The following is a 27,688-nucleotide window of genomic DNA, read 5'->3' on the forward strand; positions in this document are numbered from 1 at the left end:
CCCCCCGCGCCAATGCCGGCCCGCGGCGCCGCGGAGCCCCGCCCCCTTGACGCGGAGGGGCGGGCGTTGGGGGGCAGTCTGACGCGGCCGGGGGAAAAACAACCTCGAGCGGCGGAGCTCTCCGCCAGGAGCGAATTCTCGCGTCCAGAACTGGCTCGGTGGGCTTGCTTTAAGGCTGGGTGGGGCGCGAGCACTCGGGCGTCACGGAAAGGCGAACGCGCCCCTGCCCCCAGCTTCAGCAGCGGAGAGACTGCCCTCCTTCCCACCCACTCGGATTCATTTACCTTGAGCCGAAGAGCAGCCCACCTCTAAGCGGACCCTGCACCACCAGGAATAAATAACCAAGTTCGCTTTACATTTTATAAACTGTTGAAATCCCCTTCAGCCTTTCCAGTAATGCGCAAACAACGCTGAATGGGCCCGGAATGCTGCAACAAGTATGGGACCATGGCCTATATTCAATATAAAATTATTTTTGGTAAGCTATGTAGAAACTATAAATATCACTCTCCTACACAGATAATAAGGCTTGGTAGCCAATCTCTGAATTTCCCTTTTCCTCGCAAGTATATTCCAAGGCTTTAACATTTCTAATATTCTCCCATAAGTGCCCTGGGTTCTAAAGAAAGAATTTCTCTAAAATCCGATGAGGAACTTGAGACAATATAGGTTAAAAAGGAGCATAAATAACTGACACTGTTGGACCTGGGTCGCAAATCTCTCAAATCCTGTGTGAACACTATTTCCTTAAATGGATTCATTAACTTCTTTTAAAAAATCACCTCCTAAATTAGATCTCTTTTTGCATGTTTGCTCTTGTGTTTTCAAAAGCTTACATGTCCAGGTTTAAAAAAAAAAAGTTGGAACATCATGACAAAAGGAAAAAAGCGCAGTTTAAATCAATAAATACTGACAGACACAGAACCAGGACTCCTAAATGCAAATAAGTTTCAGTCTTAAGAGTGGAGGTTACAATGTCTCAGAGAAGATTAAGTTACTCTTACAGCTCTTAAAATGTATTTTAAAAGCAAGTTAAAATGGTTATTTTTTTAATCCTCTCCAGATAAATAAGATAAATACTGTATATTCTCATACACGGTTTTTATAAATTGCTAAAGCACACAAAATATTTTTGCTGTCAAGAAAAGCAATTTTGGGTTAATAATAACATAAAAGAAAAGGCTACAGAGGCTTCCAAGCTTTCTCTTCTTCTGAGCACAGCCACAAAAGCAAACAGGATAATCAAATGCCCACTCAGCCACAAACCAACAAGCAGCAAAAATAAGCCCAGTAAATCATCCAGTTTGCAGCAATAGGACATACCCTCTAAAATAAACTGGTTGTAGATGAATACCTTGGAAACATAAATGGACTTGATATATGAGGTTGTGAGCTATAATGCTAGATAATGAGAAATAAGTGAAAATGATGACTTTGCTTCTAGAAGAGTTGAGCTGTGATTTTTATTTTCTGGAAGGAATACAACAATGGGGCTGAGTTGTCTAGTAGGGCATAACCTTGTTTATGACATTAAAATTATGTCATTTGCAAAATGGAGAATGCTTACCTTTCTATTTTTTAATGAGAGACTAGCATTTAGCTAACCCAAAAATGGTTCAAAATAAATACAAATCAAAACTACAAACTATATAGAGAGTAGTGTTTGATACTTGGAGCTTGATAAATATTGAAGAGGTATACACTGAAATTGTATAGGAAGCTGCAATTAGGATTTTTCCCCCCAGAAAATTTCAGTTTATATACTTTGATGCTGCCTTACATAAAAAGAAAGATAATTTTAACTCATATTATAATTCTATGGTTTACTGAGGACCTTTAAGCCATTAAATGTCAAGATTCCTTTATGGTCTCTAAAAAGACTGACATAATTTCTTCAAAGAGTAATAATTTCTGCTCTATTACAATAGAGCAGCATGGTGAATTAGTCACTTTATTCTCAACATAAAAGGGTTGCCTCCAAATAAATCTATAGTAACCAAGAATTCCAACCAATGTATTAACCTGAAAATATCATTGTGTCACTTCTTGAGTAGGCCAGATGTCCTGAAGGTGTTTCTCCTAATGAACCCCTAGTGGTAGGCATGTCATAGGCATGCAATAAACATCTGCTAAAAAAATGAAAACTGAGCACGGAACAGTAACTGGAAAGGACTAAACTTTTGATATTTACCACAGGTTATCATTATAGGCTAGCAGTTACTTTACAAAGTCTGCTAAACATTTCTAACATTATTTATTTCTAGGAAGAAACCTGATACTTAATCCAAGAAGTAATAGTAATTCTGAAATATTTCCTTTCCTCTAAAAATCTTTTGGTAGACTTACGCAGTTGTATCAAAGTGAAGTTTTTGCATTTGTCATTAGTAGTAATGGTCTCAACTCTAATTTTCTCAAGAATAAGCTGATATACTATGTAAAAGCAGAGTGGTGTTAAGTGACTTTATCTGAGCTAAGAACTATGATGTATTAGAGAGTCTGGACTTGAAGCTCTGCTTTCTGAAGGAGGAACATCTGAGCTGGGACTTATAGGATTAGTGGAGAGGCTTTGGCAAGAAATTGGGGGTTGGGGGAGGTAGGAGAGGGGACTTGAGAGAATAGAGACAGAGTTTTAAACAAAGGAAACAGCATGTGCAAAGGCCCAGAGGCCAGGGAGAGAGAGAATGGTCCAAATAGGGAAGCAGAATAAAGGAAGTTTATTGGGTCTGGAAGAAGACAGTGATAGAGTTCAAGTAAAAAATCAACAGTAAGGAGGGACCTTGTTCAAGCTTTATTTTAAAGAATGTAAATTTCATTGTTAAGAGTACTGTGGAGTTCTTGCAAGTTTTAAATAGTAGAAAGACATCAGACTTGCATTTCAGCTAAGGTTTAAAAAAATATATTGGAAGGGACAAAATTAGAGGCAGAAAGATGGTTAGGAAGGCTGTTGAGGCAATTCTGGCAAGGCAACAGGGAGGTCTGAAGAACAATGGGAATGAAGCAAAGTGTAGGGATGAAGGTAGATTTTGTCTCTCCAACATAATACATTTCTGGAGAAAGGAAATCATGCCTCATACTCTTATTTTTGAAATTGAGGAAATAAATTTCAAATTAGCTGTTCTCCTAAGTGACTTCTTACATCCATTAGACTTTTGAAAATATAGTTAATTCATGGAAAATAATAGATACGTTTTAGTAGAATGAATACTTATCAGGCCAAAAGGCATAATCACACTTCCATGGACCACATATTAAACCTTGAATTTTCCCGTTAACCAAAGGAATTAAAGTACAACAGATTTGTAGATCTATTCAGTAGAAAGGAATTATATTTAGTAATTGGTTAGCAAACACACATAGCAGTGATTTCATCCATTAAGCCAAAGAACTCCTTTAAGAGTGGGCTTAAAGCATTATTGAAAACTGTCCTATTGTCATTTAAAACATTTTATTTAGAATGAATGCTGGTTTATAAGATTACTTCTGCTTACTAATTTTGTCAAGATTTTTCTCCTCCAGCTCATATCTTCCTGTTTTTATATATATAGCTTGTCTGCTAAGCACTTTTTTTTCCTTTCGACATGTTTTGAGTACATTGAGATCCTTTTAGCACTGAACTTTAATTTTACATTGTTCTCTTATTTGTCCTCTACTTTTCTCACTTCTTCAATTTAATTTTTAGAATTTTATCACTTAAAAAGGAGCAAGAATATTGACAGATCTTTGCCTTATTCTTTCCTTTAGGGCTTCTTCTTTTAGAAATGCACAATTTTAAATCTCTAATAGGGTTTTAGAAACATAGGCCATCACCCACATTTGTAAACAAGCAGTGTTCCAAACAATGTCAGTAGCTTTAAATTAGAAAATCACTTTCCCCTAAAGAACAAGCATGTTAAATTGTGGTCAGGTTTTCCAGGTTAATAAGACCAGTAACTTACTAACTCCTACCCATTAGACACTGAAGCAATTGACATATATAAAGCAGATAATTATTCCTATTTTCAAATTTATAAAACAAATTCATAAAGTATGGGTAAATCATCCAAGATTATAAAAGTAGTAAATTGCCTTTAAGGATTAGAACCCAGGTCTATCTGAATCCAAAGCAGCAGAAGCTGGGTTGCTTCTTTTAATGAATAATTTACAAATTTTGATAACTATGTATTAGTCTCAGTTCTTTCTTTTTTAAGCTCTCACCATTCTTATTTATTTAAAAAAGTTAAAAAAAATTTAATTTACATCTAAGTTAGTTAACCATATAGTGCAATAATGATTTTAGGAGTAGAATCCAGTGATTCATCACCTATATATAACACCCAGTACTCATCCCAACAAGTGTCCTCCTTAATGCCCATTGCCCATTTAGCCCACCCCACCCCCACAGCTCCTGTTTGTTCTGTGTGTTTAAGAGTCTCTTATGGTTTGTCCCTCTCTCTGTTTTTATATTATTTTTGCTTCCCTTCCCCTATGTTCATCTGTTTTGTATCTTAAATTCCACATATGAGTGAAGCCATATGATATCTTTCTCTGACTGGTTAATTTTGCTTAGCATAAAACACTCTAGTTCCAGTATTAGTCTCAGTTCTTGATTCTGAGGACAAGAAAAGAGGGAATGAAGAAGAAAAAATTTATCTTCCTTTCTTATACTCAGGATGAGATTTCGTTAAAAAATAAAAGCATGGAATGAGTGAGCTTGGTCTTTGAGAGCTTATCTCCTCTACTCTATCCCTGTCCTCCTGGTGTCTTTTCCCAGGCCTTTGGTGACCTCATGTTACCTAGAGCTCCTTCTCTACAGAACTCACCTAAATCTACCCTAAGACTCTACCTAAGTCTACTAAAAGGTCCTCATACCAACCCTATTCCTCTTAGAATAACTGGTTAAGTGCTAGGAAGAAAGCAGTCTTCCTAAGCCAATTCATACTATTCATTGTAGGAGGTACTGATATCTCATAGTAATTTATTTAGTCTGACTCAACAGAATATAAGCTTTGTAAAATCAGAATGTTTGTCTTTTTTGCTCACTGCTGTATTTTCAATGCCCAAGTGCCTAGCACATGGTAGACCCTCAATAAGTATATAATGAATGAACTTCACAGAGATTTTTCTATTAAAAAAAAAAAAACAACTTACCTCAATAATGATATTAAGTTTATGAAAGATTTGGGCCATCTAGACAAACATTTTTGGAGGTTTGGGGTCCACTATCCAGGCAGGCAGGCTGTGCTTGGGAATCAGCTTGTCCTTGGGTTCAGCTTTGCTAAAGCAACTACTGTTTTTCATAGTTTCTCCTCATCTTCTTCTTGGGAATCCACAGATATTCCCAAGCTTCTTTGATTTTTCTTTGCTTGCACTGCTAAGCTAGCTATATAGGTTTGGGCAATGGAGTATTTGGTTCATTTGTTAAGTCAGGCAGGTACTTACAAGTCAGATACTGCCTGAATACATACCATTGTTTGACAAGATTCATGAACATTCTGTAACCAAATTTGGCTTTAAACACCTTTAGGCCTAAGGTGAAATGACAGAAAAGAAAGTGTCTGTTGAGATCTCAAAATTAAATGGGAGAACTCATACAAAAATGCTACAATTTTTACAGGTGAATTACTTTTCAGCATTATTGTTGAGTTAAATAAGAAGGAATTGGTATAATTTGGAATAGGTTGAGGTTCAGGTATGGTGGGAAATTGAGAGTTTGGACTTTATCCCATATGTATGTAGGAACTACTACTGTAGCTTTAAAGAAAGAGAAAAAGGAAGTGATACAAACTCAAAAAAAAAAAAAAGGTAACCAATGATACTAAATATATGACATATTCAAGTGGAAAATATTTCTCTGTGCACATATACTATTGTATTGTATAATTTTTAAAATGCTTTTTGAGGAGCTGGATTTCAACTCTACCTAAAAACATATGTGAAAAAATATATATATATTTTTTATTTCTCAAAGTACTTCTGTTTGTAGGCACAAGGCAAGAACTGGTTTTAGTATGTAACCTATAATTTTTTAAAAATTCTTTTTTTTTCTTACTAGTCTCTACATCCAAGAGATCAAGAATCAAGTGTCAGATGTTCTTCTGACTGAGCCAGCCAGGTGCTCCTAAAATCTTTTTATCAGGTTACTTTTATTTTTTTATTTGTAACAACTATCCTGACCTCCCTATTCCTGCCCACCCCCACCATGATTATTACTAGCATGTAGTGAATAGGGATCTACATATGTGCTTTTCTTATAGAACTCAAAGACCCCCACTCAGTTCCTCTGTAATAATCTTTAATTTTTTTTAACATTTATTTTTGAAAGAGTGAGATACAGCACGATCAGGGGAGGGGCGGGGCGTGGGGGGATGACACAGAATTCGAAGCAGGCTCCAGGATCTGAGCTGTCAGCACAGAGCCCAACGTGGGGCACGGGGCTCAGACTCATGGACCGTGAGATCATGACCTGAGCCAAAGTCAGATGCTTAACCGACTGAGCCACCCAGGCCCCCCATCCCTGTAATAATCTCTAGTTGTGGGTCCTTTAATCCTTTAAATTACCTTCTTTCTTTGCCTCCTTCTGAGATCTCTAGTTTTCCAAGAGGGTGTTAAATTGTAAAACCTGGTCACAACGTACAAGGCCACATCTAGAGACTACCTGCATTTTATTAAGCATCTTAGAAATAAAACGCCATTCACTGAAGTTTCCCATCTGTTCTTCTGCCCTCCAAAATCCTCACTGCACCTCTGGGCCATTTTCCCCTTTGTACACAGAATACGTATATGTTCAGGCCAATGTAGTTCAACAGAGATGTTTATTTTTACTTATCACTACTATCTTTGTGTATAGCTAAAAATACTAAAAAACAAAAACAAAAACAAAAAACCCAGAGAGAATGCCATTTTAAAATTGTTTTTACAGGAGCTTAAATTTGAACATAATTCAAGAGCATTTGTAATAACAGAAAAATATGGTTTTCCTAATTTTTGGCAAACAATTGAGAAATACTAACACAGGATTTTATTCAGATATTACAAATTGGAGAAGGTAGTATTCTTTCTTAATTTGTTGTAACTCTAATCTGAAAAGTACATTTTGGCATAGGTTTATGTACAGAGGTCAATGCTATTATTTTAGCAATTAACAGAAATCTTAATATTATGTAAGCATTTAGCATTCAATCATTATTTATAGATATTTACTGAATGCCAAATTATATGCATTTAATATCTTAAATCCTATGAACAGGGAGAAATATCTTAATTTGAGTTTGGGTGTCTATTTTATTTAGACTTACACCTCTCACATAAGTCACACAGATTGGCAGATAGCTTGGGACTCTGTTAGGGAGCATTAAATGGGGAGTCATCTAGTTTACTGCCCAGTCCTGAAACAAAGAGACTAACAAAAAACAGAAACCCAGTTTATAAATCTCTTAACAGCCCTTCCAGTTTGAGCCCCCTCAAATTTAAAATGAAGGGCAGGTGAACTTCATATTCTCTCAAACTTTTATTTCAGCTCTGTTAATATAATTCCTGATTTTATCAAGAGTTATATGCTTTAAGCTAACTAGAATCTGGCCTCCTCCTACACCAGGCTTGTTTGTTACATTATCAGTGGTTTTCAAATTGTTTTTCTTAGGATCCATTCCTTACAAGTTCTTTAGAGTTATTATAAAATATTAAACTTAAACTTTCTTTTTCAAGGCAAACTACAAATGTAAATCAACATTAAATGCATTGGAAACCACCCTAATAGTAATTTAATAATTCAGTTCCTAGACTAAGTAAAGTTTCCTTCACCGTCTCTGTGAGCATATGTTTGAGCATTTTTGTAAATGTGTGATTAGAAAGGGTATAATGTGTTCCAGCCTTTAATAAAATTCGTGCGTCTCTGCATCTGCTGGAGTAAAACTAGCAGTGAGTGGACTGCTACAGCGAAAGTACAGTAAGGGTGCTTTGCTGTGTGAATCCAGATTACCTGGATATTATGCATACAAGAAAATACAGAGGGGCGCCTGGGTGGCTCAGTCGTTTGAGCATCTGACTGTGGCTCAGGTCATGATCATACGGTTTGTGGGTTCGAGCCCCACATCAGGCTGGCTGCTGTCAGCGTGGAGTCAGCTTCAGATCCTCTGTCCCCCCCTCTCCCTGCCCTCCCCCCATTCATGCTTTCTCTCAAAAATAAAATAAACATTAAAAAAAAGTACAGAAATAATACTGCAGTCACAATCCATAGCCCTTAATTTCAAATTTGTTTAAAACATAAAATAGCCTCACTGTTCTCACTGACTTGATAAATAATTTAACTTTATTTATTTGAACTTAAAGACGTCATTAATAACATGCCAGTTTTATATATTGCATATATCATAATTCTGGTAATACTGTTTGACTGAAGACTACGCTGACAAAAAAAATTAGTAACACTTTGAATATCACTGCCTTATATATATACCATATCTCCGGATTGGCCCACTAGAACTCATAGTGGGTTTGGAGGATCCATGCTAGTCTGTAGCTCCCTACATTATTCCCCCAGGCTTGGGTCAGGCTTTAAGGTTCAGAGAATGACCCATGGATTTCTGCTGATTCCAGCAGAATGCAGGGGGGATTTAGCTCAAAGTCTCATTCCCACCAATGTTAAATAGAGCCTTAAAGAGAAAAGGCTCTTAGAATCACAATGGTTTATGACAGTCTACTGAATTACAAACCAAACTTGCCTTCCATTAGAACTTACATTTAGTCTGTCCTGGATCTGGTCTATAACTGTGAAAGGATTATCAATCCTTCTAGGCCTTCTCCAACAAACATGAATAAAGTCAATCTTATCCTTCAGTGACACACATGCCAGTGTGACCAATAGCTTTTATCCTAAATCACAAAAATTTGACCTAAGAAATGTCCAATGAAGCAAAAGTACAATGAAGTACTTTGAGACGGTTTTTATTAACAATGAAGATACTACATCTTTTGTGTTTGTAATAGGCAAGTTCTTAAATAATACATGTGTTCTTTACAATAAGAACTTACTTTTAGGTCAGAAACTTCAACTTTCAAGTATTCAACAAAATTTTAAAAAACTAAACACAATACTTTAACTTGAACATTACAAATATACATTAAAACCTTAGAACCCTAAAATAATGTATATTAAATTTACAAATTTGTGGGTTTGAAAAATATATAAACTTCAAAAGACATCAGAAAAAAAAGTATGTGGATCCAGGAAAAAGAGCAAAGCAGAGTCAAAAGCAGGGTGCATTTCAAATAGGTCACACTCAACTTTTAACTCTAAGAACAATAACAACAAAAAAATAAGCTTAGTAACAGCTGTCAGCCAACCACAAAGCAGACAGATCAGGACTCAACCACTCCAGATACCAATGAGGTCCAACCTTCAATGTTTTTTTAAAAAAGTTATATAGTGTCAGAGCAGAGCACTGTGATAAGACAGGATATACTGTCCTGAGTTAAAAGTAACAAAGATTTAAAATCTTTTCACCAATCCTTAAAAAAATAGATTTTAATAACAGTGATAATTTTGTTTTTATCCTTACTGTGTCAGATACTGTATACATTAAAGTCACCTTTAAAATATTAGTGTAATAAAACAGAATTTTTTGGGAAATTTTCTTTCTTGTTTGTAGATAGAGGATAAGGGTGGAAATATCCATAAGAAAAAATTCTTCTCTTTTTAAATTCCCTAATACTCACTTTCCAAAATTCATGGGGTGGGGTACAGCCAACAACGAAATGTTATAGTCCAAATCCAAAAATATGAGCATGACAGTCACATACAAATAAATATAACCTTCAAAGCAAGCAAGGAAACTGAACAGACCCTATAGTGCTATTCTATGCAATGTTTCCTCTTTATTACTCAATACATATCCTCCTGAGAAGAAAATTTTCTGAGGATTTAGAAGAGATTTTCAAAGACTTACATACTTCATCACTGTAATGTTTAGTGCTAACCTCCATTATTTGTTCAAACTGAGAGTGTTACTTGCAATAGAGACATAAACATTGTAAAACGATACTTGATAGTTTTCTTCATTTTGCTTTTGGCTTGCTAAATCTATATTCTAAAGCAGTTACCAATATTTTCTGTAAAAACCTTCAAGAACCACCTTTTGTTTTTTCTTCAAGTGCTGCTTAAACCATTTGCTGGTTTTAGTTCCCTAAAAAAATAATTATTTTAAGTAGATCAGCTTGACTTGTCATATCAATTGTTTCCTGTACTGTAAGACATAGGAGGTTTGCTACTAATACTGTAAGATGCTGTCCAAAATGTATGTATGTATACTTCCCCTCAACAGTTCATTGTATTCTATATACCTAAGGAAGGTGTGGGGGGGGATTAAATAATATTTGAAGACTAGTTCTGGGTTTATTGGCGATACCCTCACTTCATTCTGTTCCTCTATCCTCAATTGTCACAGATAACAAAGCTATGTTGAATCAAGAAAAAGGTAGTTTCATGGGTGGGGGATGGACTAAATGGGTAATAGGTATTAAGGAGGACACTTGTTATGATGAGCACTGAGTGTTATATGCAAATGATAAATCACTAAATTGTACTTCTGAAACCAATATTATACTCTATGTTAACTAGAATTTACATAAAAATTTGGAAGAAAAAAAATAAAGATGCCTTCTGCAAAAAAAAAGAAGAAAGAAAGAAAAAGGTAGTTTCAATACATTATTTGGGAAAGACAAACTTTTACATCAAGCTCATATTTTCCTTGAACTCTTAAATCTTAGTATTTTTAAACAGTACCCACCCAAATGTTACTGAAAGTTTCATCAATTACTTAACACTCATATTTCTATACACCAGGGATTGGTTGTGTATCTTTTGGTTAAATTCATGAACCTCTATATGTATGAATATATTGGACCAGTTTATTCAACATTCATTCAACCAATATTAATTAAGCATTATTAAACAAGTATTTTTCCCCCCTCGGTTGGTCTTTGAGAACAATATCCACATCTTCCTTTTTCCTCCCTCTTCTTTTTGTAATTGCTTATAGTTAGACCCACTACGTCTTTTTGCTTCTAAAGGGGCACCTGGACTGAAGAATGCCTTAAACTACAAACGCAAAGAGGTCAAAAGGCTTGGAAAGCAGGATTGTGTATTATGGTGAACATTTGATAGTTATTGTAGCAGTTAGGTAATTGTGTACCAATTGATGAGGAGCTTTAAAACCAATAACTCAGATTTTTAGTCCCAGATTTGGTTCTAGAAGCACATATATGCTATACTTCGTGGTTTCAGATTTGATAATATTAACAGAATAGCTAACACATATTGTTATTAGTATGTATCAGGTACCCTTCTAAAGCATTTTACAGATGTTTTAACTCATTTAATATTTAATTCATTTTAACTTATTCAACCCTCATAATAACCCTTTTGGTAGATGCTCTTTTCATTTTTGAAACAGGAAACAGAGAAAGTATCTAACCCAAGGTCACATAACAAGCGAGCAGCTTAAGTAAAGATTAGAACTCAAGCCTGACTCCAAAGGCATATTCTTTCTACTATACCATGATGCTGCCTGATAATGGTTTTAGTTTTTTTTTTTTCCACTGTTAATATTCCAGTGATTGTGTATCCATCAGGAAAGAGGTCAAGGGACCATAAACTTTTCTCTTAATCCCTTCCTACCTTACCTGTAATCTCTTCTCTATGACTGACTGTTCATCCCACGCTCTGTGGACTGCCCCCACCCAAAAAAACTTTAGAACATCATTCTTCTCCAGGAAATCTGAACTGGCTCCCGACTGAGCCTACTGCCAAAATAGGATATGCTCCATAGCATCTCTCAATATCCCTTCTCCCTGGCTACTGCCTTTCTTATATATGTAAATCAGATCCCAGTTTCCTTTATTCCATTTACCTACTTCCAGTCCCCTCTGAACCTTTACAAAATTTTGTAAATTTTGTCATGCTGAATGAGGAATATCTTCTACCACTTGACAGTTTACCACACTAATACTGTCTCTTAATGTACAAAATACCATGCACTATGTTTTGGATATAGTTTATAATTACTATTTGTGGATGTACTTATGTTGTGTTCACTGTTTTAAAGTATAACCTCAGAGTATTTATATGCCCCTTTTGGGCTATGTTGAGAGTACATTCTGTTCTAGATGCAAAGGTCTGGGGAGTGGAAGTATGTTAATCATGCTTTGAAATTATAGCTACCAGCACATGACACAAGTATTTGAAAACACATTTTCATTATATTGTAAGATTTGTACACATGACACCAAAGAGAAAGCTGTAGGCTTGAGTCTAACTAAAACATCATCAAAATAGTTAAATGAGTAAAATTATCTTTTAGCATAAATTTAACATTTTATGTAAAAGGAAAAAAACAAAAACATAAGTGAAGACAAACTGGCCCATAATCATTATTAAAGTCACTTTATTAACTAGAATTTAAATATAAACTTAAAGACTTTTTCAAGTAAAAAAGGAATAGTCACTTTAATCGACCTAAAACATAAGAAAATACTGCAGTTTTTCTCTTTGGCTAAATACTGTATTGCCTACTCAAAAAAAAAAAATGAAAGAATTCACAGTGATTTGTGTGGTAGGATTAAATCCAATGCTTGCTTAAGTACACACACACACACACACACACACACACCCCTTGCGCTGTTTCCTCCCACATTTAAAAATTTGGCCAAAATAGCTGATGATTATAGACTATTGATATGGAAATACTTCATTATAACCAAACTGACTTTTTTTGGGGTCAATCTCAAGAACAGAATCTAGAACAAGCAAAAAAAGACATAAAATAGATGCCACAGAGTTTATACATTAAAGAGTATGTACTATACTCAGAGGAAAACCTTTGGCCCGCCTCTCTTAAAGACAATTAACTTTTACTTTGTGCAAAATTACAACAAGCTTATTTATCTAGTTTCTAAGTCCACAGTAATTTAGAAGAGAGTAGGGACTACTGTTTAAATTGATAGCAGAGGAAGTATGATGGTCAACCATTTAATCACACGGGAATAGTCATAAAAACTCTAAAAAGCAGAAATAAGAACTTGGACAAGCATGATAGTAGGAGGCCATTTACTATAAAGATTCTTAGTCCTAAGCCTTAAGGAGCTCTGACAGCAGCACTCTCTGACAGATTAGGGTAATAACTAACCTCCATAATAGTGATTCTTACTCATGTTGAACAAAACACCTACCAATATTTCTATAAAAAAATATAGTGGCTGAGCTGGCAAAATAACAGAAATCCTTAGAAGTAAAAAATGACCAATAGGAGGAATCCAGAGAGGTAACAATTACTGGGGCTGGTAGTTATGGATCCCGTAACCTAGCAATAGCATGGGAAGAGAAGACAAAGCTTAGGACTTGGGAAACTGGGGGGTAAACCAGAGACTCGATTATAAAGCCAAACCCCAAGAAGTTATACTACCAATGAACAAATGAACTAGGAAAAATACCCCATCTATAAAAGGAGATAGAAAATTTGCCTGTTTCAACTTTTGTTCTTGGTGGGATGATATATCCCCTGAAAATTCATAAACACACAATGGTTTGCACATGAGAAGTTGGGGCTTTAACTTACTATTACCCTTCTGGTCTTAAACAAAAACTAATGCAAGGATTCAGTTAAAGGGGGTTGGTTATGTTCCCAGGCTCCAATCAGATATATAGATCATCCCAGGAGATAAAGTTCTAATGAATAGGAGCTTACAGTAATAAAATATACCATGAAAAAGGCACCATTAGTAAGGGTCTGAAGAAACAATAATCACTTAACTCATACCTGTAAGACTTGAGGTGTTAGAATTACAGATACAGAATACCAGTTTTATATGTCTTTTATTATTTTAAAGGAAGTGGAAAGTATGGGTGAGGAACAAGAAACCATCAAAAAATAAGCAGATTTAAAAATGAATCAAATACAGATTTTATAATTATTAAAACTTAAAACTCAATTGATATTCAGCATAGCTAAAGAGAAAATTATTAGCAAACTAGAAAGTAAATCTGAAGAAATAACTCAGAATGTAGCATACAATGCAAAGAGATCAAAAATATAAAAGAAAAAGACATGGAGAATGAAATAGAAGGTGTAATGTATACATATAATTACATAGTATATATGTAGTAATGATATATTGTATACATATATTTAGAAGAGAAAAGCAATATTCTAAGAGATGATGACTGAGAATTTTCCAGAACTGATTAAAGATACCAATCCTCATGTTTTCCAGGAAGCACAATGAATCCCATGCAGAATAACAGAAAGGAAATTCATATCTTGACATATAGTAAAACTGAAAAATTCCAAGAAAAAGGGAAGACCTTAAAAGTTATCCAAGAGAAAAGTCAGATTATCTACAAAGGGATAAAATGGACTATTTTTTAACAATGGAAGTCAGAGGACAATGGAATAGTATCTTCAAAGCACTGAGAGAGAAAATGGCCACTCTTCAATTGTATTAATATATGAAACTGTCTATTGAGAAAGCTAATGCAAGAAACACATTTTAAGAGATAAAAAGTAAGTTTACCACCAATAAGTCTTCATTGAGGGAGCTTCCTTTCAGGAAAAAGCAAAATGATCCTAGAAGGAAGTGTGTAAAATACTATATAGTCAACAAAGAAAAGGTTCCTTGTACTTGAGATTTTCATTTCATGGGTAAAATTCTCACCTATGTAGAATAAAGAGTACATCCTCTAAGGATTCTGAACAGCTTTATGTGAACATATGCTTTCATTTCTCTTGACTTGGAGACAAATGGCTGATTCCCATAATAAATATACGTTTAACTTTTTAAGTAACTGCCAAACCATTTTCTACAGTGGTTGTACCATTTTCATATTACTACCAGCCGTCTGAGAGTTCCAGTGGTTATACACCTTCACCAACAGTTAGCATGATAAATATTATTTTAGGCTATCTAGTGGTATAGTGTGGTGGTTCTTACCTGGGGATGATTTGGCCCCCTAGGAAACATTTGACATCAGGTTACATTTTTCATTTTCACAACTGGTGGGTGGGTGGTTTGCTACTGGCATGTAGCTGGTAGAGGCCAGGGATGCTACCAAATAGCCTACAACACATAGGGCAGCCCCTCACAACAGAGAATTATCTGGCCCAAACTTTCAGTGCTGAGGTTAAGAAGCCCTAGTGTAGTAATATCTCACTGTGGATTTAACTTGCCTATCTTGGGTAACTATTAAAAGTAATCACCTTTCAATGTGCTTATTAGTCATTTATATATCTTTTTAATGAAGTCTCAGTTCAAATCATTTGTCCATTTAAAACAATTTAATGTTTGTTTATTTTTGAGAGACAGAGCACAAGTGGGGGAGGTGCAGAGAGAGGGAGACACAGAATCCGAAGCAGGCTCCAGGCTCTGAGCTGTCAGCACAGAGCCTGATGAGGGGCTCAAACTCACAGACCGCGAGATCATGACCCGAGCTGAAGTCGGATGCTTAACTGACTGAGCCATCCAGGCATCCCTCATTTGTCCGTTTTTAAAAATTGGGTTGTTGTCTTCTTGTTACAGAGTTGTAAGTATTCTTTATACATTTTGAATACAAATTGTTTGATACATATGGTTGTGAATATTTTCTTCCAGTCTATGGCTTGTCATTTCATTTTCCTAATGGTGTCTTTTGAAGAGCATAGATTTTAAAGTTTTTAATTTTGGTGTAATCGAATTTATCAATTTTTTTTCTTTAATTTTTTATGCTTGTATATTCTAAGAAACCTTTGCCTGCCCCAAGGTCACAAAGATTTTTTTTTCCTGTTTTCTTCTAGAAGTTATACCTTTGGATTATATAAATTTTATTACATCTGAAAATCAAACTGATAAAGAGTTTCTCTCCAGGAAATGGGATTATGGTGGGTGGTATTTACTTTCTTACATATCTATTGTATTCATCTTCTTGTATAATGATAAAAAATTCCACGTACAGATAAATTTTTGGGATGAGGGGAGAATGGGAGGGAGAAGCATAGCTCTAATAGCAGGGCTAATTTGTACTTTTCTGTTCTAGGGACCAGATCTGACCCTGAAGTCTGCTGGTACACTGTACATATGCATGTCAAATTAAGTACTCTGATGTTCTACTACATAAACACCGTACAGCAAAAAGTAAAATGGTCTTTCTTCCAGAGACTCGAGCAGGCAAATACTGGAGTAAAACAGGGTTAAACAGCATAGTTTTACTTACAGTATCCTTGGGTCATAAAAAGGTATTTCTTAAAAGCAGTATTAATAGATGCCACATGGAAAACTGGGCAGCACATACCACAGAAACAGAGAATCCACTACCTAAAAATGATTTTCTCAGTCCTAGGACCTCACACAGGAAAAGGAACAGTCCATGGGAGCAGTGTGTTGGACAATGAGATCCTTTTAAAAAGTCCCCTAAACCATGGCTATTTGTATCAAAAAATAACCCCCAACCATTCCAAAAGATCTGCAGTTGAAGAAATGAAAAATGATGCTGGAATTGCACAATGGTGCATATTGGTGACATTAGAGAAGGTATCTTTGGGGCCGCCTGTATGGCTCAGTTGACAGAGAGTCTGACTTCAGCTCAGGTCATGTTCTCACAGTTCGTGAGTTTGGGCTGCACATCAGGCTCACAGTTGTCCACAAGGAGCCGACCTCGGATCCTCTGTCACCCTTTCTCTCTGCTCCTTCCCTGCTCATACTCTCTCTCAAAAATAAACAAACATTTAGGGGCGCCTGGGTGGCGCAGTCGGTTAAGCGTCTGACTTCAGCCAGGTCACGATCTCGCGGTTCGTGAGTTCGAGCCCCGCGTCGGGCTCTGGGCTGATGGCTCAGAGCCTGGAGCCTGTTTCCAATTCTGTGTCTCCCTCTCTCTCTGCCCCTCCCCCGTTCATGCTCTGTCTCTCTCTGTCCCAAAAATAAATAAACGTTGAAAAAAAAATAAAAAAAATAAACATTTAAAAAAAGAAAAGACATCTTTGAGCGGAGTTTGAAGATTACTTTGAAAAATGTACATTAACTATCTCATGTAGATTTAGATTCTAAATTGTTCACTTAATAGTCTAAAATTCTTACCATTTCATGCCTACTCCAAAACAGAGATTTAGTGTATAAAAATTGTGATTTCAGGATACTTTTCTGTCTTCTCTGCTTAAGAAAATTGTTTACTACAGAACATCTGCAATAATATAAGCAGTAAATGGGGGAACTAAAGTAGCAAGAAAGGTCCTAAATGCTACAAGGAATTTCAGAGAGCTACTATTTCTAAGGATAATAGAGCTGTGTGTCCTAGAAAGACTTTTTCCTAGCCACTGATGACTAAAAGTAAGATTCTTAGATACAGTCAAAGAGTGACAGATAACACAAGTTCTTAGACATTAACTACCCTCAGAATGTTGGACTCCCCTCCCCCCATGCCATCCTTCCCATCCCACCCCAGCACGGGTGGCAGGTAAACATTAATAAAATGGCCTTTTAACTTGGCTGTAGCTCTTCCTGATAATTGGGACTTAGACTCACATGTCTGCTTCCTCTGATTCTCCATTCTTTGGTCTTGTATTAGCATGAACAAGATCCCTAGCTCTGGAACTCTCAGAATCTAAGCATTAGTACTTGACAAGAAGTCATTGCTAGGGTCCCTGTGATTGGAGAATCGGGTCTAATGAGAGGTATGAAAATCAAGAAGAAGAAGAATAGGTTCTGGAGAAGCAAGGATATCAGAAAACTACTTAGGACTATGAAATGTCCACGGAGGCATGAACAGTGCTCTATGTCCAGAGCATTTATATAAAGATACAGACTGCTAATAATGTGTTCTTATGCATGCAGAGTATAATGGGAAAAAAGACAGTGGGAGAATTCTTTAGTGTTTCTATAGATGAGGCAACTGAACTTTTTTCATGTCTCAAAATATTCTTTTCTTAGTTGTCTAAAATGATTTCATCCATGAGTTTGAGGATAGGGTAGGTAAGAATAAGTGAATGAGATAAAAAATAAAAATAACCAACATGGATTAGAAAGCAATAAGTCACACAGGAAAAATGTATGTCTGAAGTTCTCAAGATCCTCAAGTCTTGGAAAGAACCATAAAATCTCATGTTATATACTGAATATGACTCTACATATGGACTGTGGAATAAAAAGTAAAACGTATATAGAATTTTACAGTCCACAAATTTCACATAGAGTGACTTGGCAATTTCTCACAACAACTTTGTGAGATGGATCTCACTCCTGTGTTACCCAAGAAGAAACTTGTCATGAAACTGAAAAGTGGCAGAGCTATGGGTCAAAAGTAAGTCTGTGTGCCTTCGGATCCAGTGCCCTTTCCTTTCCATCTCTCAACAGTTACAAATGCAACTACAGAACTTTAGTGCATTGTCCAGAGTGAGGACATATTGCTCTGGACTCCGGAGACACTGCTGGAACTTTGGGACAACTTGGGGCTGAGACCAGCAGAAGGAAAAGGTTTCCTGTTCACAGTCCTGACAGCTGAGGAAGGGTCTGTCATGAGCTTTTTACTAGACATTTAAAAAATAGATTGTTTCCATGGAGGAGGCCTGAGGAAGATTTACAGACAGGGGAGATAGGTATACAGTTCTGGGACCTTCCAGTTGAAGTATAACCAGTGTCTGACCATGGAAGGCAGATGCTCCCTTATGTATGATTTTAACACTTGCCTTATTGATTCTTTTCCCATGACAATGATGTAATTGAAAATGTATTAAAAACTGAAGAGATGTAGTTTAAATATTTAATTTTTACCAAAGCCACTAATGATTTTAATTTACTTTTTTTAAACTTCTTTAATTTTCAAGTTCAGAAAATATATACATATGTGTTGTTAAAGTTTTACATTCATTTAGCATACTTTAAAATTTACATTCATTGGCTGTAAAATGAGAACAAAACATGTAGTAATCATGCTGTTTTAAAAACTGTCAGAAGTTCTCAGGGGAGTGTTCAAATTGTGAGGAGAACTCCAGAATTTATTCTATTTGCTCAAACTATCTTACACTATCATTTGAGTGCAATTCTGTAATCTTTTTGCGTGAAGATGCTATTGATTTCAGCATAGTGTACTTCCTCATTTAACATTCCATATATAATTGAGTAATGTTATTAAAAATAAAATAAAATGAAATGTAGTTTCAGAACCAGCCCTCAGGGACTTACAATCGAGTTGATAATAAAAGACTGAGAAACAGAAGACAATACTGGGCAACATATAATTATGCATTAAATGACATGCCACAAACTGCAAATATTCAGGAGTAGAAACTATCAGTAAAGTCTTAAAAGGCAGCTAGAGGGGAATGGAACTGAGGAGAAAACAAGCTGCAGGAACTCAAGAGACTATAAGGAGACGATTTTGGCTCTGGCAGGAGGATAAGTTAGTAAGCAGTGGGAAATAAGTTAGAGTCGGTTGTAGGGAGCCTAGAAAACCAGTGAAGGAGGAGACTGGACAAAGTAGGAGGCAATAATGGAACCCTAAAAGATTTCTGAGTAGTGGCAAAAGTGGTGAAAGCACGGACTTTCACAAGTGTACGAGATGAACACAGCAAAGGAAACTGTACATCTAAGGAAGAGGTAGTGAGGCTAACCACTCCCCTTCCTCTTCAGCCTCACAAGTTTACCTAACTTGACAGTCACCCAAAGGGATCATTCTTGGACTTCTGTACATGCTCTTCCCTCTGACCCTGGCCCATGTCTCACCTTCAGTCTGAAGTTAGAAGTCATTGCTTTAGAGAAGCCTTCCTCAACCCCTCTCTGCAGGTTAGATGTTCCCCTTATGCACTTCCTCTGTCACAGCACTTATCTCTGCACTGTCAGAGCTAATGGGCTAGCCAGTCTCCTTTATTACACCAAAAATTTTAGGGGTAAGAAATGGCCCATCTTTTCCAGCACTGCATCCCTTTGGGTGAATTATAAGAATTAAGGAGGGGTATAAGATCAGTAAACATTTCCCTAAAATTATATCAACAGGTGAGAAGACAGATACATATGTAGGCATGCTAAAATAGAAAAGAATGTTATTTGGAAGATGGCCTCAATCTTAGTGAAGAGATATTGCAAACCTTTTCTTCTATCTACCCAAGCCCCTTAATGAAGGGGAGAGTTGGATTAGGGTCATGGCAAAGGTAGGAAGAACATAAACTTTTTATAACCACTGTTTGAGGATAACAGCCCTATAATTTTTTAAAAACCACATTTTGGCCTTAACAGGATCAAATAATTTAATAATTTCCATTTAGCAACTATCTACAGAGAGCACAGTGCTTTGCAAGAACCCACACAAAATAGTTCAAAGTATTCAAAGATTAAAGAAACACAATTCCAGTCCTAAGGAGCCTTATAATCCAATAAATACATACAGTGGAGTTATGTTACAGGTATAGTAGGGCTTTGAATTAAGAAAGGAAGAAGTCAAGGAATCATTAAAATGTTTCAAGCAGGGAAATGAGGTTACTGAGATTTGATTTTAGAAGATTAGGAGAAATTGCCCAGATGGTTTGAGTTGTGAGCGGAAGCTAAAGGCAGGTAGGCTAAATTTAAGATAATGCAATGATCTAGTCAGGAGGCAACTGGGGTATAAACCAGAGAGACGATGGTAGAAATGGAATGCAGTAGACACATTCAGTAGATCTAAGACAGCAGACTCTCAAGAAGCCTATTGCTTCCTTCTACTTTATACCTAAACAAATACAAGGCAAGGTGGTGTTGTCAAAGATGGTTTTGATGGAGATGCTTATAGACAGATTAGTTTACTCGTAACTGTGCACTTGTGGATGGATGCCTCTATTTGTTTTCATTCCAAAATGTCCTTCTGCAATTATCTCTAGAGCTTAAAGCAGCACACAATTAAATGAAAAGAATCTGAACTTAAAATGAAAAATCTAGATTTCAACCCCTGCACATTATTTTATCTTCTCGTCTTAGAATTTTCATCTGTAAAATGAGTTACTTACTTGATGGGTTTGCTATAAGAACAAGATATGATAAAATGAATACTGCTAGAAATAAATAATTTACAATATTGACTGCCAATATTTTGACACCTTCATACTATCAGGTTGCCATCTGGACAGGAGAAACATTCATAATACATAAACAAGCATTTAGTAAGCATGGTCTTCTCACAATTGATTCCAGTTGTGTTTCTATGCAGATACAAAATGATACTCAGACTATACTATTAAACATTTATAAAGCAAAAGTAAAGTATAATGACTAAAAACCCTTGTCATTAGAGTCCAACAACCCTGGGGTCCAAGGATAAATTAAATCTCTCTTACCCTTGATGTCCTGACCTGTACAATGGGAATGACAGTATAGCAACTTTAGAGGGCCACAGGATTACATGAAATCAAGCACAGTGGCTACAAGTGGTCAGTAAATAGTGAATGATCAGTAAATATTAGCAGTGGGAACTACATAGTAAGAGTTACAATACATTGAACCAGCAGTCTTGTCATACTCAGAATATAAAGTAAACAACTATTCAGCACAGCATTTGTGAAATATGCAATTTTTTTTTCTTTTGGTGTTTTGGGCTTGAACAATGTGTATTTAGGATAAAAATTATTAGGTATTGATGTAATTTTAATTTTTTATTTATTTTTATTTTTTAATGTTTATTTTTGAGAGAGAGAGCACACGCACCCATGCATGTGTATGAGCAGGGGAGGGGCAGAGAAAGAGGGAGAGAGAGAATCCCAAGCAGGCTCTGTGCAGCACAGAGCCTGATGCCAGGCTTGATGCCAGGCTCACAACCGTGAGATCATGACCCGAGCTGAAATCAAGAGCCAGACACTTAACCAACTGAGTCACCCAGGCACCCCAGGTATTGATGTAATTTTAAAACTCTAGTATGTGTGGGGCACCTGGGTGGCTCAGTCAGTAAAGCGTCCAACTTCGGCTCAGGTCATGATCTCAGTTTATGAGTTTGAGCCCTGCACTGGGCTCTGTGCTGGCAACTCGGAACCTGGAGCCTGTTTCAGATTGTGTCTCCCTCACTCTGTTGCTCCCCAACTTGCGCGCGCTCTCTCAAAAAATAAACATTAAAAATTTTTTTCTTTTAAATAAAATTTAGTGTTTGTATAATTCTTCTAGTTATAATATTTACCATGTATCTGCAGATAATTTTAATGTCAAGCATAACCTAGCCTCAATGATTTTACATATTAAGTAGAATATATATTTTAAAAATAATACAAGGGGCACCTGGGTGGCTCAGTCGGTTAAGCGTCTGACTTTGGCTCAGGTCATGATCTCATGGTTCATGGGTTCTAGCCCCGCTTTGGGCTCTGTGCTGACAGGCTCAGAGTCTGGAGCCTGCTTCAGATTCTGTGTCTCCTTCTCTCTCTGCCCTTCCCCCACTAGCACCCTGTGTGTGTCTCTCTCTCAAAACTAAACATTAAAAAAACTAAAAAAATAAAATCAGAATGGTGAGGATGTAGAGCAATTGAACTCATAACTTGCTTGTAGAAATATAAAATGGCACAATCACTTTGAAAAACACTTAAAATGGCACAATTAGTTTGAAAAAAAAAATACAGTATCGGGGCACCTGGGTGGCTCAGTCAGTTGAGCGTCTGACTTCGGCTCAGGTCATGATCTCATGTTTTGGAAGTTTGAGTCCCGCATTGGGCTCTGTGCTGACAGCGCAGAGCCTGGAGTCTACTTCAAGTTCTGTGTGTCCTCTCTCTGCCCCTCCCCCGCTCACGTGCGCGCACGCGAGCGCGCGTGCTCTCTCAAAAATAAACATTAAAAAGAATACGATATTGAAAATCTTCTCTAACAATTCTTTGGTAACTTTTTATTACTAATATTTTTCCAAGAATATCCATTTGTCAATGTGCTAGAGAAGGCTAGTTGTCCCTAGAGTCTGTTCTTTGTTTCTTCCATGGTTAATAAAGCTCTAAATCTTTAGCTGGGCATATTGCCACTTTAAGAATAAAGCTAGCTTTCTCCTCTAGGGTTTTGATGGTTTCCTGTCTCACATTAAGGTCTTTCACCCATTTTGAGTTTATTTTTGCATATGGTGTAAGAAAGTGGTCTAGTTTCATTCTTCTCCATGTTGCTGCCCAGTTCTCCCAGCGCTATTTGTTGTTAGAGAGACTGTCTTTTTTCCACTGGATACTCTTTCCTTTGTCAAAGATTAGTTCGCCATACATTTGTGGGTCCAATTCTGGGTTCTCTATTCTATTCCATTAGTCTATGTGTTTTTGTGCCAGTACCATACTGTCTTGATGATTACAGCTTTGTAATAGAGGCTAAAGTCCAGGATTGTAATGCCTCCCACTTTGGTTTCCTTCTTCAATGTTACTTTGACTATTTGGGGTCTTTTTTGGTTCCATACAAATTTTAGGATTGTTTGTTCTAGCTTTGAGAAGAATGCCAGTGCAATTTTGATTGGGATTGCATTGAATGCGTAGATTGCTTTGAGTAGTATTGACATTTTAACAATATTTATTCTTCCAATCCATGAGCATGGAATGTTTTTCCATTTCTTTGTGTCTTCCTCAATTTCCTTCATAAGCTTTCCACAGTTTTCAGTATACAGGTCTTTTACATCTTTCGTTAGGTTTATTCCTAGGTATTTTATGGTTCTTGGTGCAATTGTAAATGGGATCAGTTTCTTTAATTCTATTTCTGTTGCTTCATTATTGGTGTATAAAAATGCAACCCATTTCTGTACATTGATTTTGTACCCTGCAACTTTGCTGAATTCATGTATCAGTTCTAGCAGACTTTTGGTGGAGTCTGCCAGGTTTTCCATGTAGAGTTGATTCATGTTGTCTGTGAAAAGTGAAAGTCTGATTTCTTCTTTGCCAATTTTGATGCCTTTTATTTCATTATATTGTCTGACAACCTCTTTGACCTCAGCCATAGCAATTTCTTACTCTACACATCTCCAAAGGCAAGGAAATTAAAAACAAAAATGAACTATTCGGACCTCATCAAGATACAAAAGCTTCTGCACTGTGAAGGAAACAATCAACAAAACTAAAAGGCAACTGACGGAATGGGAAAAGATATTTGCAAATGACAAATTGGATAAAGGGCTAGTATCCAAATCTATAAAGAACTCCCCAAATTCCATACCCAAAAAACAATCCAGTGAAAAAATGGGAAGAAGACATGAATAGACACTTTTCTAAAGAAGACATCCAGATGGCCTACAGACACACGAAATGATGCTCAATGTCACTCATCATCAGGGAAATACCAATCAAAGCCACACTGAGATACCACCTCACACCAGTCAGAGTGGCTAAAATGAACAAATCAGGAGATTATAGATGCTGGCGAGGATGTGGAGAAACGGGAACCCTCTTGCACTGTGGGTGGGAATGCAAACTGGTACAGCTGCTCTGGAAAACAGTGTGGAGGTTCCTCAAAAAATTAAAAATAAAATTACCCTATGACCCAGCAAAAGCACTATTAGGAATTTACCTAAGGGATACAGGAGTGCTGATGCATAGGGGCACATGTACCCCAATGTTCATAAGCAGCGCTTTCAACAATAGGCAAATTATGGAAAGAGCCTAAATGTCCATCAACTGATGAATGGGTAAAGAAGATGTGGTTTATATATACAACGGAATACTACTTGGCAATGAGAATGAAATCCTGCCATTTGCAACAACATGGATGGAACTGGAGGGTATTATGCTAAGTGAAATAAGTCTGAGAAAGACAGATCCGTATGTTTTCACTCATATGTGGATCTTGAGAAATTTAACATAAGACCATGGGGGAAGGGAAGGGGGAAAAAGTTACAAACAGAGAGGGAGGGAGGCAAACCATAAGAGACTCTTAAATACACAGAACAAATTGAGGGTTGATGTGGGGTGGGGCAGAGGAGAAAGTGGGTGATGGGCATTGAGGAGGGCACTTGTTGGGATGAACACTGAATGTTGTATGGAAGCCAATTTGACAATAAATTACATTTAAAAAAAAAGAATAAAGCAATATTATCCAGTTTTCCTTGCATCTAGGTGTGACCAAGTTAGTAAGCTTTGGCCAGTGCAATTATAAAAGGAAATGGAGTATGCACAGTAAATGTCACTAAAATGAGGAAGCATATGTTCATTCTTCTTGTAAATTCTTCCACTGTCTGGAATGTGGATGTGATTCCAGAACTGGAACAGCCAGCCATCTTGGGCATCGGTCTTAAGAGATTGAAGCCTCATCTTGAAGTTACTGGAAAAATATCCAAGGACTTTGGGTACCTGATTATATGGAGCTTCTAAATCAGTATCAGACTGCCTTCCTTTATATAAGAGAGTAAGAACCTGTCCTGTATAAGAAATCTATTGGGTTTTCTGTCATTGGCAACCTAATCTAATTCAAGCCTAAAAATATAGACAAAATGAAAGCCAAATTTTAAGTTCACTTATTTTCTTAATAAGTTTGTTCCCAATTTACACATGCCTAGTCTTTTTATATCTCTTTTTGATCATATTCCCACTGTGGACTTCTGGATTCCTGTAGACATTACCTTTGATTCGTTTCCATGGTGCTAAAGGAGGGAGACAGAAGGGGTGAGTTCATTCACTTGCTTCACCACTGTCATAATTCATATCATACTCCTAATCTATCCTTTAATCTACCCCTTTAGGGTCCATTTTGCTCTTTATCCTAGAAGCTCAACTCCGTAGCTGTCCTCAAAAATAGTATTCATTTGTTTATTATTCCCTCAACAGATTTTTGAGTGCTGTGTGCTAGGCATTCTGTTAGGTAATAAAACAGATCCTTACTTCAGAGAACTATGTTAGGCAATATTTTTAAATGAAGATTGAATTATGTTCTATTATTTGTGTACTACACATCTGTGGTCCCAAATTTTCCTGACAGATCAAAATGAAAGATAAATGAATGTAAAAGATTGAGAGAAAGCTGGATATATGGAGAGGAAGCAGGGACTCAGGAGGTGTGGAGAAGGACTCTCAGAGACAAAGGCAAAGGCATAACTAGCAAAGGAAGAAGGAGGGAGAACAGAAAGAAACATACATTCATTGAATTTTACTGGGCTTCATATACCATCACAACCTCTTTCATGTATTAATGATTAATAGGGACAAGCTTATTGTTAGACGTCTGGAACTTCTAGAACATAGCAACTGCCCTCATTATTATATCTGCCTTTTGCAATGCTAAAAGCAAAGACCTTCAGAAACCCTCAAAAGGCTCCTATTATTTCCCAATTTTAGCCCCCATTCAGGACTTCTACCCTATCCTACCTCTCATTGGAATCTTCTACCAGTGTCTCCTGAGGGAAGAGGTGGTTTGGAAGAGAGGAGGAGTGTAGTTGAAATCCCCAGTTAAAATTTGAGTTGTTTAATGATCTCATGGAAACACTGCTATAATAGAATGCAAACATCATTTATGCTACCAAATCTATAGTTCAGCAACCTTATTTAAAATTGGCTTTTATGGGTTGTCTCTAAGATTTACCAGAGTGAGAAAATAAGTTCAAAGTTTCCCATCAAGATTAATTTAAACTTTGGACTGTAGTCCCTTAGTGAGACACAGAAAATCTGAAGACCATTCTTTGTCTCAAATATGAAGACAGTACCACTGCTGTTAGACACATGGCCCCAGAAGAATGAAAACAAAAACAAACAAAATACAAGCAACTCAGCATCTTATTTTGGGATTTGGTGCTTTTTGTTTGTCATTGTTGTTTTTCTCTTAGGTGAGGGAAAGTGTATTTATTACATATTACTAAAGCAGTTTGACTATGACCTTTAGTTCTTCATACTCTATAATATGACATTATGAATTTTTTTTCTTAGATTGTGGTTTTAACACATCACAAGTAGTTTCTTTTCCTGTTAACTTTCAGACAACTCTGTTTAATCTTGAGCTAAATACCTGGAGGAAGTGCTACCACAATTTTAGCTTTCTTGTTTCCAGTTGAGCAATATTATTCTCAGCTTTTCTCCAGTAGGGAAGTATCATATGTTTGCTTACAGTTCTCTTTCTAACAAAAGATAAACACTCTTAAAAAATAATCATAGCAAGTGACACCCCGGTGGATCAGTCAGTAGAGCATGCGACTCTTTGTTTTGGGGTCGTTGAGTTCAAGCCCCACGCTGGAGTGGAATTTATTTAATAAAAAAATCATAGTAAAATAATAAGACAATTACAAATAAATTGTAATTTATTTGTAAGAATTATTTGTAACAAGACAGATAAAAAGAGGAACACTACCCCATCAGTACTAGAAAAAAAGGCTTACAGGATGCTTAAAAACTTTCTTTGGTTTTTGTTCAGCACCTGAGTCCAGAGACTCTTACTGATCACAGTCCCTTTTCTTTTTCAACAAGGTCCCTGACCATAATGTGCAGCCAAAATGTAAATAATTGTTATATTCCTGATATGGCATAAAAAAGCATGAAAACATTCTAGGCAGTAAATACAATCTTCCCCTCCCCAGTGGACCGTAAGCCCAGAAAAACAAGTTACTTCATTTATGAACCATGCTATTTAAGATTCTGTGATGCAACAATATTGAACTACTATTTTCTATAAAAACATATTCTTTCAATCAAAATCTTAGCTCAAATGTTGTACAAGAAAATCCTAAAAATCTAGGTTTTTTTCTCTTATTCTTTCAAATTGGACTTAAGGCACATAAAAAAAAGTATGTTTTTATTTCACATAGTAAAATCACTAG

The 27,688-nt window shown here is 36.4% G+C and overlaps 1 protein-coding gene across 2 annotated transcripts in view; it reads right to left on the reverse strand.

Moving 5' to 3' along the window:
- SESN1 (sestrin 1) overlaps positions 1-27,688 on the reverse strand; it is a 115,542-nt gene that overhangs the window by 22,659 nt on the left and 65,195 nt on the right. The gene's annotated exons all lie outside the window — the stretch shown is intronic.

This window comes from Herpailurus yagouaroundi, unplaced genomic scaffold (assembly GCF_014898765.1).
Source record: "Herpailurus yagouaroundi ecotype Mexico unplaced genomic scaffold, PumYag 139, whole genome shotgun sequence".
In the NCBI taxonomy this organism is placed as follows: Eukaryota; Metazoa; Chordata; class Mammalia; order Carnivora; family Felidae; genus Herpailurus; species Herpailurus yagouaroundi.